Source organism: Marmota marmota, unplaced genomic scaffold (genome assembly GCF_001458135.2).
Source record: "Marmota marmota marmota unplaced genomic scaffold, marMar, whole genome shotgun sequence".
Classification (NCBI taxonomy): Eukaryota; Metazoa; Chordata; class Mammalia; order Rodentia; family Sciuridae; genus Marmota; species Marmota marmota.
This window is the reverse complement of record NW_025999842.1, coordinates 36632960-36644589: the sequence shown is the minus strand read 5'-3', so window position 1 is coordinate 36644589 and position 11630 is coordinate 36632960. Positions and strand designations below refer to the sequence as shown.

Genomic DNA, 11630 nt, shown 5'->3' with positions numbered 1-11630 from the left:
GCGGCCCGGCTTCTCCCCTCTGGCTCAACGACAAATTGAGGAGGCTCAGGTGACTGTGCCTCACCCCCCCTACCAGGAGACCAACTGCTTATGTCACCACTGGTATTGATGGAGTTCTCTCCTCCGCCGCTTTCTGCTGACATCAGATCTCTGCCATGTTGATATCGTATGCGAATGTCAGCCTTTCGTTCCCTTTGCCGGGCAACCAAAGCAACGGGTGAGTCCTGTCCGGCCCTCGGCAGGACCCCTACCGAGAAGCAGTTTCCGCGGGCTCCCAGCCCCGGCCCAGGGAAGTTCCGGGAGCCGGAACTCGGCCTCTCCGAACTCGGTGTAAGCTCGGCCTCTCCGAACTCCTGTAAGCTCCAAGAAGCAGTCCCCGCGGGCTCAGTTCCGGGAGCCGGAGTTCGGCTGCTTAGTGCTTGTTGTATGCTCTGATAGGAGCAGGGTTCATGAAGCAGCCTCCGCGGGGCGGTTCCGGGAGCCGGAACTCGGGTGCCCCGCGCTCGGCGTTCGCTCCGATAGGCTCAGGTTCTTAGAAGCACCCAGGCGCAGAACCCTAGCAATCTGTTTGCAAGCCACAGGCGAATTGTAGCCTGGAATTACCTGATCTATGGCTGAATGAGCTGCGGTCAGTCGAAAACAGGGGACGTGACGTCAGTTTACCAAGATGGTGGCTGCTGGCCTCCTCTGTGGACTGACCGGTGTGTACAACCGAGAAGGACCGCTTCCTTCCCCCGTCTGGAACCCAGAATTCAGCCCTGAGTACGGTGCTTGCGCGGCTGGCAGAAACTGCAGTGCTGTAACCCTGCGTCTCTATCCCAGCGCACACTGCAGACTTTCGCCGCGGGGCGATTTGCTGAATAAGCAGTTACCCTCCGTGCGACAAACCTCTCGCGTTTGAGTCCCCGTAGCCGATCCTCGTGCGATGGAAATCCTTCCTCCAGGTTCCGGAGCACCCCACTATTGCTGGAAATTCCTAACAAGATATCCTTTAGCCGTCCTGACTTGTCATACTCCCACACAGTGAAGCAGCACACGGGGGTAATGCACTCCCCTCGCCGCCATCTTCCCCCTTCTGTAAGGGGTTAAATTTTTTAACTTGATATCATCTTTTTATTATTTTGCCTGTACTTTTGGTGTTGTATCCAAGAAATCATTACCAAGTCCGATGTCAAGAAGATATTCCTGTGTTTTCTCCTAAGAGTTTTACAGTGTCTGATCCTATATTTAAAGTTTCAAATCAATTTTGTATTTATTTTGAATTTTTTTTGTGTGTGTGAAGTGCAATAAAAAGATCCAGTTCATTCTTGTTCATGTGGATATTGAGTTTTTTTGACACTACCATCTTTCCCCATTGTCAGATTTTTAGAATCTCTGTCAAAAGTAAGTTGACCATCTATATGTGGGTTTGTTTCTTGATTCTCTGTTCTGTCCTGTTGGTCTATGTGTCTGTTTTAAAGCCATTACCAAGCTTTTTGTGATAATGTGTTGGAATCTGGGAGTATGATAAACTCTGGCTTTGTTCTTGTTCCAAATTGTTTTTGTTTTCAGGGTTTCTTATGAATTTTTGAATTGTTTGTTTTCTGTTTCTCTGAAATATGCCATTGGTATTTTTGTATGAATTTTATTAAATGTGTAGACCACTTGATTGTATGGACATTTAGGTAATAGTAATTCTTGCAGTATATGAACATAGGATGTCTTTCCATTTACTTATGTCTGCTTTAATATTTTTATTGGTGTTTTATAATATTAAGTGAGTAAGTCTTTTATGTCCTTGGTTAATTTTATTCTTTTTTATTATTCTTGATAGTATTGTAAATGAGATTTTTTTATATATACAAATACAACTGATTTTTGTATGTTGATTTCACACCTTGCAACTTTGATGCATTTTTAGTTCTAACAGATTTTTTAGTGGAGTCTTTAGGCTAAAACTCATGTGTGCAAACAAACATTTTGCAATTTAAGTTCTTTCTGATTTGGATGCTTTTTTATTTCTCTTGCCTAATTGCTCTGGCTAGAACCTCTAGTACTGTGTTTAATAGGTGTGGCAAGAGTGGGCACCTTGCCTTGTTCCAGATTTTTTAAGGTAAGCTTTAAGTTTTTCACCATTTTTAGTATGACAATAGCTATGGGCTTTTTCATAAATGTCTTTGTGTGTATGTGTTAAGGTAAGTTCTGTTTTAGCTAATTTGAGAGCTTTTATCATGAAAAGTTGTTTAATTTTGTCAACATTTTATACATCTATTGAAATGATTACATCAATTTTATTTTCATATTGATAATGTGGTATGTATCACATTAATTGGCATATATTGAACCATCATTGCCTTGCCAGGGATAAATCCTGCTTATTCATGGAATATGATCCTTTTAATGTGTTGTAATTTTGTTTAATAGTTTTTTATGGAGGATTTTTTAATCTGTGTTCATTAGGGATTTTGGCCTGTAGTTTTCTGGTAGTATCTTTATCTGACTTTGATATCCTGCTATTGCTGGCCTCATACAATGAGTTTGGAAGAATTTCTTCTGTTTTTTGTTTTTTTTTTTTTGTTAATTGGAATAGTTTAAGAAGGAATGGTATTTATTCTTCTTTAAATGTTTGGTAGAATTAACTGGTCTTGGGCCTTGTTCAGAGGTTTTTTTGTTTGTTTGTTTGTTTTTTAACTACTTCAAGTTCCTGGTTTATCATTGATCATTCAAGCTTTCTGCTTCTTGATTCAGTTTTGGTAGATTGTATGGTTCTAGAAATTGTCATTTCTTCCATGTTGTTCAATTTGTTGGTATATAATGTTCATAATAGTACCTTATGATCCTTTTTATTTCTGTAGCATAAGTATAACATTGCTTTCATTTTGATATTATTTATTTGAGTTTCTTTTTATCCCCTTAGTTTTACTAAGGATTTGTTCATTCTTTTTTTCTTTAAAAAATCCAACTCAGCTAGTCTTATTGGTTTGTATTGTATTTTTTTTTTAATATTTTTTAGTTGTAGATGGACACCTACCTTTATTTTTCTTTATATGGTGCTGAGGATCGAACTCATTGCCTCACCCATGCTAAGGGAGTGCTCTACTACTGACCCACAACCCCAGTCCCTGTTCTATTGTTTTTGAAATCACTATTTCTTCTAATTTTCGGTTTTTTTTCCTTCTGCTAATTTCATGTTATTATTTCATTGAGATAAAAGGTAGGTTTTATTGTTATAGAATTTCTTCCTTAATGCAAACATTTTAAAATATAAACTTCCCTCTTAGTAGTGCTTTTGATTCATAAGTTTTGGTATTTTGTTCTTTCATTTTGGTTTATTGGAGATATTTTCTAATTTCAGTTTTAATTTCTTTTTTAACCCAATGATTATGTAAGATCTTGTTTAATTTCTACATACTTAAGAATTTTCCCATTTTCTACTGTTGATTTTTAGTTTTACTGCAGTGAAGTTGGGAAAGACTTTGAATGATTTCAGGGTTTTTTTGTTTGTTGGTTGGTTGGTTTGTTTTGTTTTTTTCTATACTGGAAGTTAAACCCAGGGATGCTTTATCACTGAGCTGAGACAGGGTCTCACTAAATTGCTGAGGCTGGCAATTGTGATCCTCCTGCCTTCAGCCTCCTGAGTTGCTACTATTTCAGGCATGCACTTCCACGTCTGATGATTTCAGTCATTTATATTTTTTAAGTCTTGATTTTGTGACCTAGCATAGTCTATATTGTGGAAAATGTTCCATGTGCACTTGAGAAGAATGAGTATTCTGCTGTCATTGGGTAATATGTTTTGTATATATCTGTTAAATCCCTTTGGTCTATTGTATTGTTCAATTTTGCCCTTATTCTTTTTTCAGTTGGGACTATCCATTATTGAGAATGGGTTATTGAAGTCTGGTAGTTATTATCATATTTTTGTTTATTTCTACCTTCACATTTGCCAATGTATTTATGTGTTACTAAATTTAGGTGTTTTGGTGTGGGGGGAAAATGTATATATTTTTAATGCTGTTGAATTGACCTTCTTATCACTATATAATGACTGGCTTTTCTCTTTGAGATTTTTTTTTATTTAGTATCTGTTTTGTCTGATACAAGTATAGATATTGTTGCTCTCTTTTAGTAGCTAGTTGCATGGAATATCCTTCTCTATTCAACCTATGTGTCCTTACATCTAAAAGATACTTTAGATAGATACTTTGTCTCTTAAAGGTAGAATATAGTTGGATCTTTAAAAAATAAATTTAGTTATTGTATATCTTGATTTTGGAGTTTAATCAATTTTACATTTAAAGTAATTATTGATAGGTAAGGACTTAATATTACCATTTTGTTAAGTTTTTGTTTGTGTTGTAGTTATTTTATCCTTTTCCTCTCCTGCTCTCTGAATGTTTTGTTGATTTTGTTTTTGCACTGGTGTATTTTAATTCCTTTTTCTTTTTTTTAATTTTTTTTAATTTTTTATTGTTGGTTGTTCAAAACATTACAAATTTCTTAATATATCATATTTCACACTTTGATTCAAGTGGGTTATGAACTCCCATTTTTACCCCATATACAGATTGCAGAATTACATCAGTTACACATCCATTGATTTACATATTGCCATACTAGTGTCTGTTGTGTTCTGCTACCTTTCCTATCCTCTACTATCCCCCCTCCCCTCCCCTCTTCTCTCTCTACCCCCTCTACTGTCATTCATTTGTCCCCCTTGTATTATTTTTCCCTTTCCCCTCACTTCCTCTTGTATGTACTTTTGTATAACCCTGAGGGTCTCCTTCCATTTCCATGCAATTTCCCCTTCTCTCTCCCTTTCCCTCCCAGCTCTCATCCCTGTTTAATGTTAATCTTCTTCTCCTGCTCTTCGTCCCTACTCTGTTCTTAGTTACTCTCCTTATATCAAAGAAGACATTTGGCATTTGTTTTTTAGGGATTGGCTAGCTTCACTTAGCATAATCTGCTCTAATGCCATCCATTTCCCTGCAAATTCTATGATTTTGTCATTTTTTAATGCAGAGTAATACTCCATTGTGTATAAATGCCACATTTTTTTTATCCATTCGTCTATTGAAGGGCATCTAGGTTGGTTCCACAGTCTTGCTATTGTGAATTGTGCTGCTATGAACATCAATGTAGCGGTATTTGGACATCACATATTTCTAATAGTTCTGAACCACTATATATTTGGTCTTTCTTTCACACACTTTGTTATTGATATCTCAAATTCCATTTTCATACCATGTATACAATAACATTTTTATATTAATAGTTAATTTTAATCATTTTGCCTTTTAAACTTTTGTATTAGAATTAAAAGTTATTTACTCACCACTGTAACAGTATTACATTGTTCTGTATTTGTTGTATATTATCTTTACCAGTAAATTTTATACTTTCCTATACTTTTATGTTACTGTTTGTCATCTTTTTATTTCAATTTGAAAAATTCTTTTTAGCATTCCTTTTAAGTCATGTCTGGTGGTAATGTATTCTCTGTGCTTTTGTCTGGGAAAATCTTGCATTTTTTAAGGGACAGTTTTGCATATATACCATTCTTTGAGTTGTTTTGTTTCTTTTCAGCATTTGAAAGGTAGCATTCTATTTCTCTTGGCTTATAAGGGGGTTTTTTTTTTTGTTTGTTTATTTGTTGAGAAATCTGCTGTGATAGCCTTATTGTTTTACTCTTACTATTTTGAAAATTCACTTATTAACTTTTGACAATTTTATTAATGTTTTTTGGTATGAATTTTTTTGGGTTAACCATATTTGAGATTTGTTGGACCTTTTAGATCTTCATTTCCATTCCCTTTTCCAGATTTGGAAAGTTTTCAGCTGTTTGTTCATTGAATAAACTCCCCCTCCCCTTTTTTTCTCTTTTCTTTTTGGGATTCACATGATGCCTATAGATTGGTCTGCTTGATGTCATTCCACAAGTCCCTTAAACTCTCTTTACTTTGAATGTATCATCCCACTTTCATTCTCTTTTCTTCCTTTAAAAATTTCTAAAAGACCTTTCTTTCATTTGTTTGTCCTTTCTTCTGCTTTTTCTAGCCTGCTGTTAAAACCCTTTTAGTGAATTTTTGAGTTCAGTTTTTTGTATGCTTTGATTCCAAGGTTTCTGTTCAGTACTTCCAAACAGTTTTTATTTGTTGAAATTTTCATCTGCTCATGCATTATTTTTCTGACCTTATGGAACATTTTTATGTCTGTTTCTGTCAACTAATTCATATAACTTGGTTTCAAGATAATTGATTGATTGATTTTTTTTTCACATTTCTTTGTTCATTTTTTGACTTTGAGTTGGTAACTGTGTAATTAATTAGTAAACTGCTGCCCCACCATTCTTCATTAATTGGCCTCATATTGGAAAACACCGTCTGGTCAGCCTAGCCAGGGATTTGGGGGCTTTTCATACCATTGTGCTAGTCCAACCTGCTTTCTTTGTTCTTATCATTCCCCAGGCTTCAAGGTTATGCTGGGTCTCTTCATGGATCTAAAACAAGAAAGACTGTAGCCTGACTCTTGGGCAGCATTCTGAAAAGTTGAACTGTTGGATATTCTATCCAGTACTTCTCTTCTTAGAGAGAAACTTGGATCTGAAAATTTTTTACCCATTTGCTGTGTATTGAGCTGAAAGAATGGACTGTGGGGCTGCCACCCTAAACCAGTGTTGGATCTCAATGGTCCCCAGACAACTAGAGTAGAAAATGTCCCACTAGTGCTCCAGAAGAGGCAAGCAGTCATCTAAGCAGCTCCTGGGAAAGTTGGCGTGTTGACTGGCTAGTCAAGTATTTCCTTTCCTGGCAGGTTTCCTCCTAATTTTACTGTGCTGTCCTGAAGATAGGGATGGAGAGAAGATGTCTCAAATTCCTCTACCTGCTTTATATGGGGCTGATTTCACATTTTCCCAGGGTACTGAAGCTTCTCAATTGATTTCTGGATTTCTTAGAGAATGTGTATGTGTGGTGTTGCTTTGTTTTTGTCTTGTTGTTGAATCGGTGTATTGGTAGAAGCAAAGAGAACCCAGGACTCACTATTCTTCCATTTTTCTGATGTCACTTCCAATTGTCTTCTAAATAAGTCAGTTTTTCCCCTAGCCCAATTATATAGCTTTATGCTCTGCCAATCTTACTCTAGAAAAATGTGGTCTTAATACACTGTGTCTTACAGTTGATCAAACAGTTTAGGCTTTTGTTTGTTTCTGGCATCAGATTCTTTATACAAAGTAATCATTTTCCTGGTAAATACTTGACTATCTTCTCCCACTTCCAAGTTACCTAGTCATTTTTTCAAGTTTCCTCTTAATGTTTTCCACCTCTACCCCTCCTTTTATATGTAACCATTATTTTTCCATCTTTCTCTATGGAAAAATAATGAAGGCAAGGATTGTGTCTGAATGTGTAACTGAATCATACCCAATACTACTGCAGTACCTGACATACTGGATTAATGAATGCTCTGAAGTAAGTTGTGCCAAGAGAAGAGAAAAAAACAAAGCAGTCTCAAATAGAGGACTATGGATAGAGCAGTGGGGTGATGTCAAAGTGTCATTGGTACATGATGGAGCCAAGTCCCCAAGAGACATAGAGAAAGGTCAATGACAGATACCAAGATGGCAGTTACTCTTAGAGAAGGAAGAATCACTTCTTTGTGAAACAAGGCAATTAAGAATGCCAATGTATAAACCAGGGAAACATAAAGAGAAGGGATGAGTATCAAAGGTAGTGTTTGTGTCAGAGGATGTAGAAGACTTGAGCTTTTTTGCTTTTGTTTTTGGTTTTTATTTATTTATTTTTGGTAGACGTAGATGTACAACATGTCTTTATTTTTTATTTGTTTATTTTTATGTGGTGCAAAGGATTGAACCCAGTGCCTCATGCATGCTAGGCTACAGACCCAGCCCCTGTTTTTTGTTTTTGTTTTTAATTAAGATGAGTTCGTTCTTTCTTTCTATTTATATTTCTATTATAAATATATTCTATTTATATTTCTTTCTATTTATATGTTAGTGGAATGCATTATAATTCTTATTACACATATGGAGCACAATTTTCATATCTCTGGTTGTAGGCACAGTGTATTCACACCAATTCTTGTCTTCATATCTATACTTTGGATAATAATGATCATCACATTCCACCATCATTAATTACCCCATGCCCGCTCCTTCCTTCCCCTCCAATCCCTCTGCCCTATCTAGAGTATGTCTATTCCTCCCATGCTCCCACTCCCTATCCCACTATGAATCAGCCTCCATCCATTTACCTTCAAATGCCATGATTTTATTCTCTTTTATTGCTGAGTAATATTCCATTGTGTATATATGCCACATTTTTTTTTTTATCCATTCATCTATTGAAGGGCACCTAGGTTGGTTCCACAGCTTAGCTATTGTGAATTGTGCTGCTATAAACATTGATATGGCTGTGTCCCTATAGTATGCTGTTTTTAAGTCCTTTGGTATAGACCGAGGAGTGGGATAACTGGGTCAAATGGTGGTTCCGTTTCAAGTTTTCCAAGGAATCTCCATACTGCTTTCCGTATTGGCTGCACCAATTTGCAGTCCCACCAACAGTGTATGAGTGTACTTTTTTCTTCCACATCCTCACCAACACTTATTGTTGTTTGTCTTCATAATAGCTGCCATTCTGACTGGAGTGAGATGAAATCTTAGAGTGGTTTTGATTTGCATTGCTAGTGATGAAGAACATTTTTCATGTATTTGTTGATTGATTGTATATCCTTCTGAGAAGTGTCTGTTCTGGCCCATTTATTGATTGGATTATTTTGCTTTTTGGTGTTTAGCTTTTTGAGTTCTTATATAGCCTAGAGATTAGTGCTATATCTGATGTGTGAGGGGTAAAGATTTGCTCCCAAGATGTAGGCTCTCTATTCACCTCTCATATTGTTTCTTTTGCTGAGAAACTTTTTAGTTTGAGTTCATCCCATTTATTGATTCTTGATTTTAATTCTTGCACCACAGGAGTCTTATTAAGGAAGTTGGGAGCTAATCCCCCATGATGAAGGTTAGGGCCTACTTCTATTAGGAAAAACCAGGGACCCTATATCTAAGTCCTTGATCCATTTTGAATTGAGTTTTGTGCATGGTGAGAGAGATGGGTTTAATCTCATTTTGCTGCATATGGATTTCCAGTATTCCCAGCATCATTTGTTGAAGAGGCTGTCTTTTCTCCAATGCATGTTCTTGGCACCTTTGTCTAATATAAGACGAGTTCTTGAAGGGAATCTAGAAAGTAGGTTCATTGGTTTAAAAAAAAAAATTAGATAAACAGCACTTAAGGCCAACACAAGATTGGATCACATTATTTCTTTCTGTGTATTTACTTTCTGTAACTGTGATGAAGACTTATTCTTCGAGAGAAAAACTTAATGTGAATAACAACAACAATAATAATAAAAATTACCCTTTGATGTAGTCTTTCTTTTATGAGCCAGAGAGCATGTAAATATATGTTTATTGTATTTTCTCATTTCATTCTAATTTTCATAAAAACATTATGAGGTATACTATACCTCCTTTTTAGAAAGGAGGTAACTTGGGTGGATATAGCTTAGTGGTAGAGCATGTGCTCAGCATGCTTAAGACCCTGGATTCAGTCTCCATCACTCAGAAGTGGAAAAAAAAATTCTTAAATTAAATAAAAAATTAGGTAACTGAAGCTGAAATAATTTGTCCAGATACTTATAGCTAAATTTTTTAAAACTTTGAATAACATTCAAAACAATTTAACTCTACATCTGATATGTTGGTTCTAATAATGACTTATATTAAAAATTACTTATAGGAAAATGTTCTCTCATTAACCTATTCAGTTTTAATAAATTAAAATAGATAAAAAATAGACTTTTAAACTTCTCTAAAATATGGCCTTGCTGTTAACTCCTAGGAGTGATTTCAGTATTGGATCATACCTCTTTGAAAGGAAGAACTTGCCTTTTAAAAGTAAAATAATTAGCTGGGCATGGTGGCTCATGCCTGTAATCCAGCAGCTCAGGAGGCTGTGGCAAGAGAATCACAAGTTCAAAATCAGCCTCAGAAACCTAAAGAGGCCTTAAGCGACTTATCAGCACCCTGTCTCAAAAAATAAAGGGCTGGGGAAGTGGTTCATTGGTGAAGTACCCTGAGTTCAATACCTGGTACCAAAAGGAAAAAAAAAAAAAAAAGACTTATTAATGATCCTTCATTTACCTGGAGTTCAGATTTTAATAACCTTTGTTAATCTGAAACAGTACAAAACTTGGCAGTTAAAACAACCCACACAAAATGGAGAGCTTCTAATCAGTTGGAAGGACTGAAAAAAACCAACATCCCGTGATTATGTGTGCTCATATGTGATTAACAAATAACAGAGATGATATCCCATCAGAGAATGTTAGCAGAAATTTGTGAACAAAGGCAGAAAAGGTTGATAAAACAACAGAGAAGACAGTTGGCTAACTAAAAAGAAAAAGAAGAAAACTAGGGCATCTGCATGCAGACAGCATGGATGACCTATTTCAGTAAGTGCTTTTTTGAGGCATTGTTATTTAAACAACTAAGATTAAATCAGAGAACATATAGTAAAAATAGTCTTGTTAGTTATGTTTACTTCTGAACTTACTGGGTCCTCTAGCAAAAGCACATTTTGTTGATAGGGAATTCAAGTACAGATTGAATTTAAGAGAATATCTGCTGATGAATCATATGGAAGAATTATAAAGTCATGGGTTTTCAGTCAGGTGATCTAGATTTGAATCCTACTAACTCAGTGTTTTGTCATTAAGTCACTAAAGATCTCTGGGCCTCATATTTTTAATAAGAATTATATTGTCAGCAGTTTGTGAGTTTATCTAGTTTTGGTTTATTTATTCTTTGACCACAGGTTAGACTGTCACATCACCAGCACTCTCACCATTAATCCTAAGAAAGCCCCAGTAAATGAAAGGGTTTTCTGTTATCAGTGACCCTCCTTACCCAAAGTAAAAATGGACCATAATATCACAGATGAAATCAGTAGACCAAATGATCTGTGATTAATTTTTCCAATTGGAGTTGTTTCAATAAAAACAAAAATTTACATTAGACCTGCATATTCTTATATCAATAGAGCAGTCTTTGTTTATTTTGTGTTAATTTGTAAGTTGTAAAACTGAAAGAGATTAAGGTCAGGAAGTAACTTAACCACAGGAAATCGCATTAGGTAAGACATGAAAAAGAAGGTAGGCCAGGTATCAGTGTTAGCTTTACCAAAAGTTCAGTGTGTAATCCATTATAGTACGACTCAGTTTCCCTGGCGAACTTGGAGACGTCTGTAAAAATGCTTCAGAACCCTGCTAAGTTTCTATAAAAGCATTAAATAGAACACTGGTAAATGTGAGTCCAGGAATTTATCTTTGAGGCAATAGTTTTTGTACACATTTTATTCCTAATTGATCTGAAGTATGAAAGTATGAATATGAGATGTGAAATTTGAAGTTGTCATATTTCAGGTTGTAACATAAAAAGTTATTACACAAAAATTTGAGGTTTAGCTTGTACAAGTTGGGATTTCCTGGAATAATGTACAATGTGTGTTGTACAGTAGATGTTTATTTAATTAGCACAATTTATCAGTGCTAAAGTGACATCAGTGTAAGGCACCTTT

General features: G+C 35.8%; 1 protein-coding gene across 4 annotated transcripts in view; it reads left to right on the top strand.

The window, feature by feature from the left end:
- Cep85l (centrosomal protein 85 like) overlaps positions 1 to 11630 on the top strand; it is a 224309-nt gene that overhangs the window by 176947 nt on the left and 35732 nt on the right. The window contains exon 9 of one of the 4 annotated variants that reach the window (XR_007344303.1): positions 10237 to 10506. The exons of the other annotated variants lie outside the window; for them this stretch is intronic. The gene's annotated coding sequence lies outside the window, so the exon portion shown is untranslated. The remainder of the gene's footprint in view (positions 1 to 10236; positions 10507 to 11630) is intronic. 4 annotated transcript variants of the gene reach the window in all.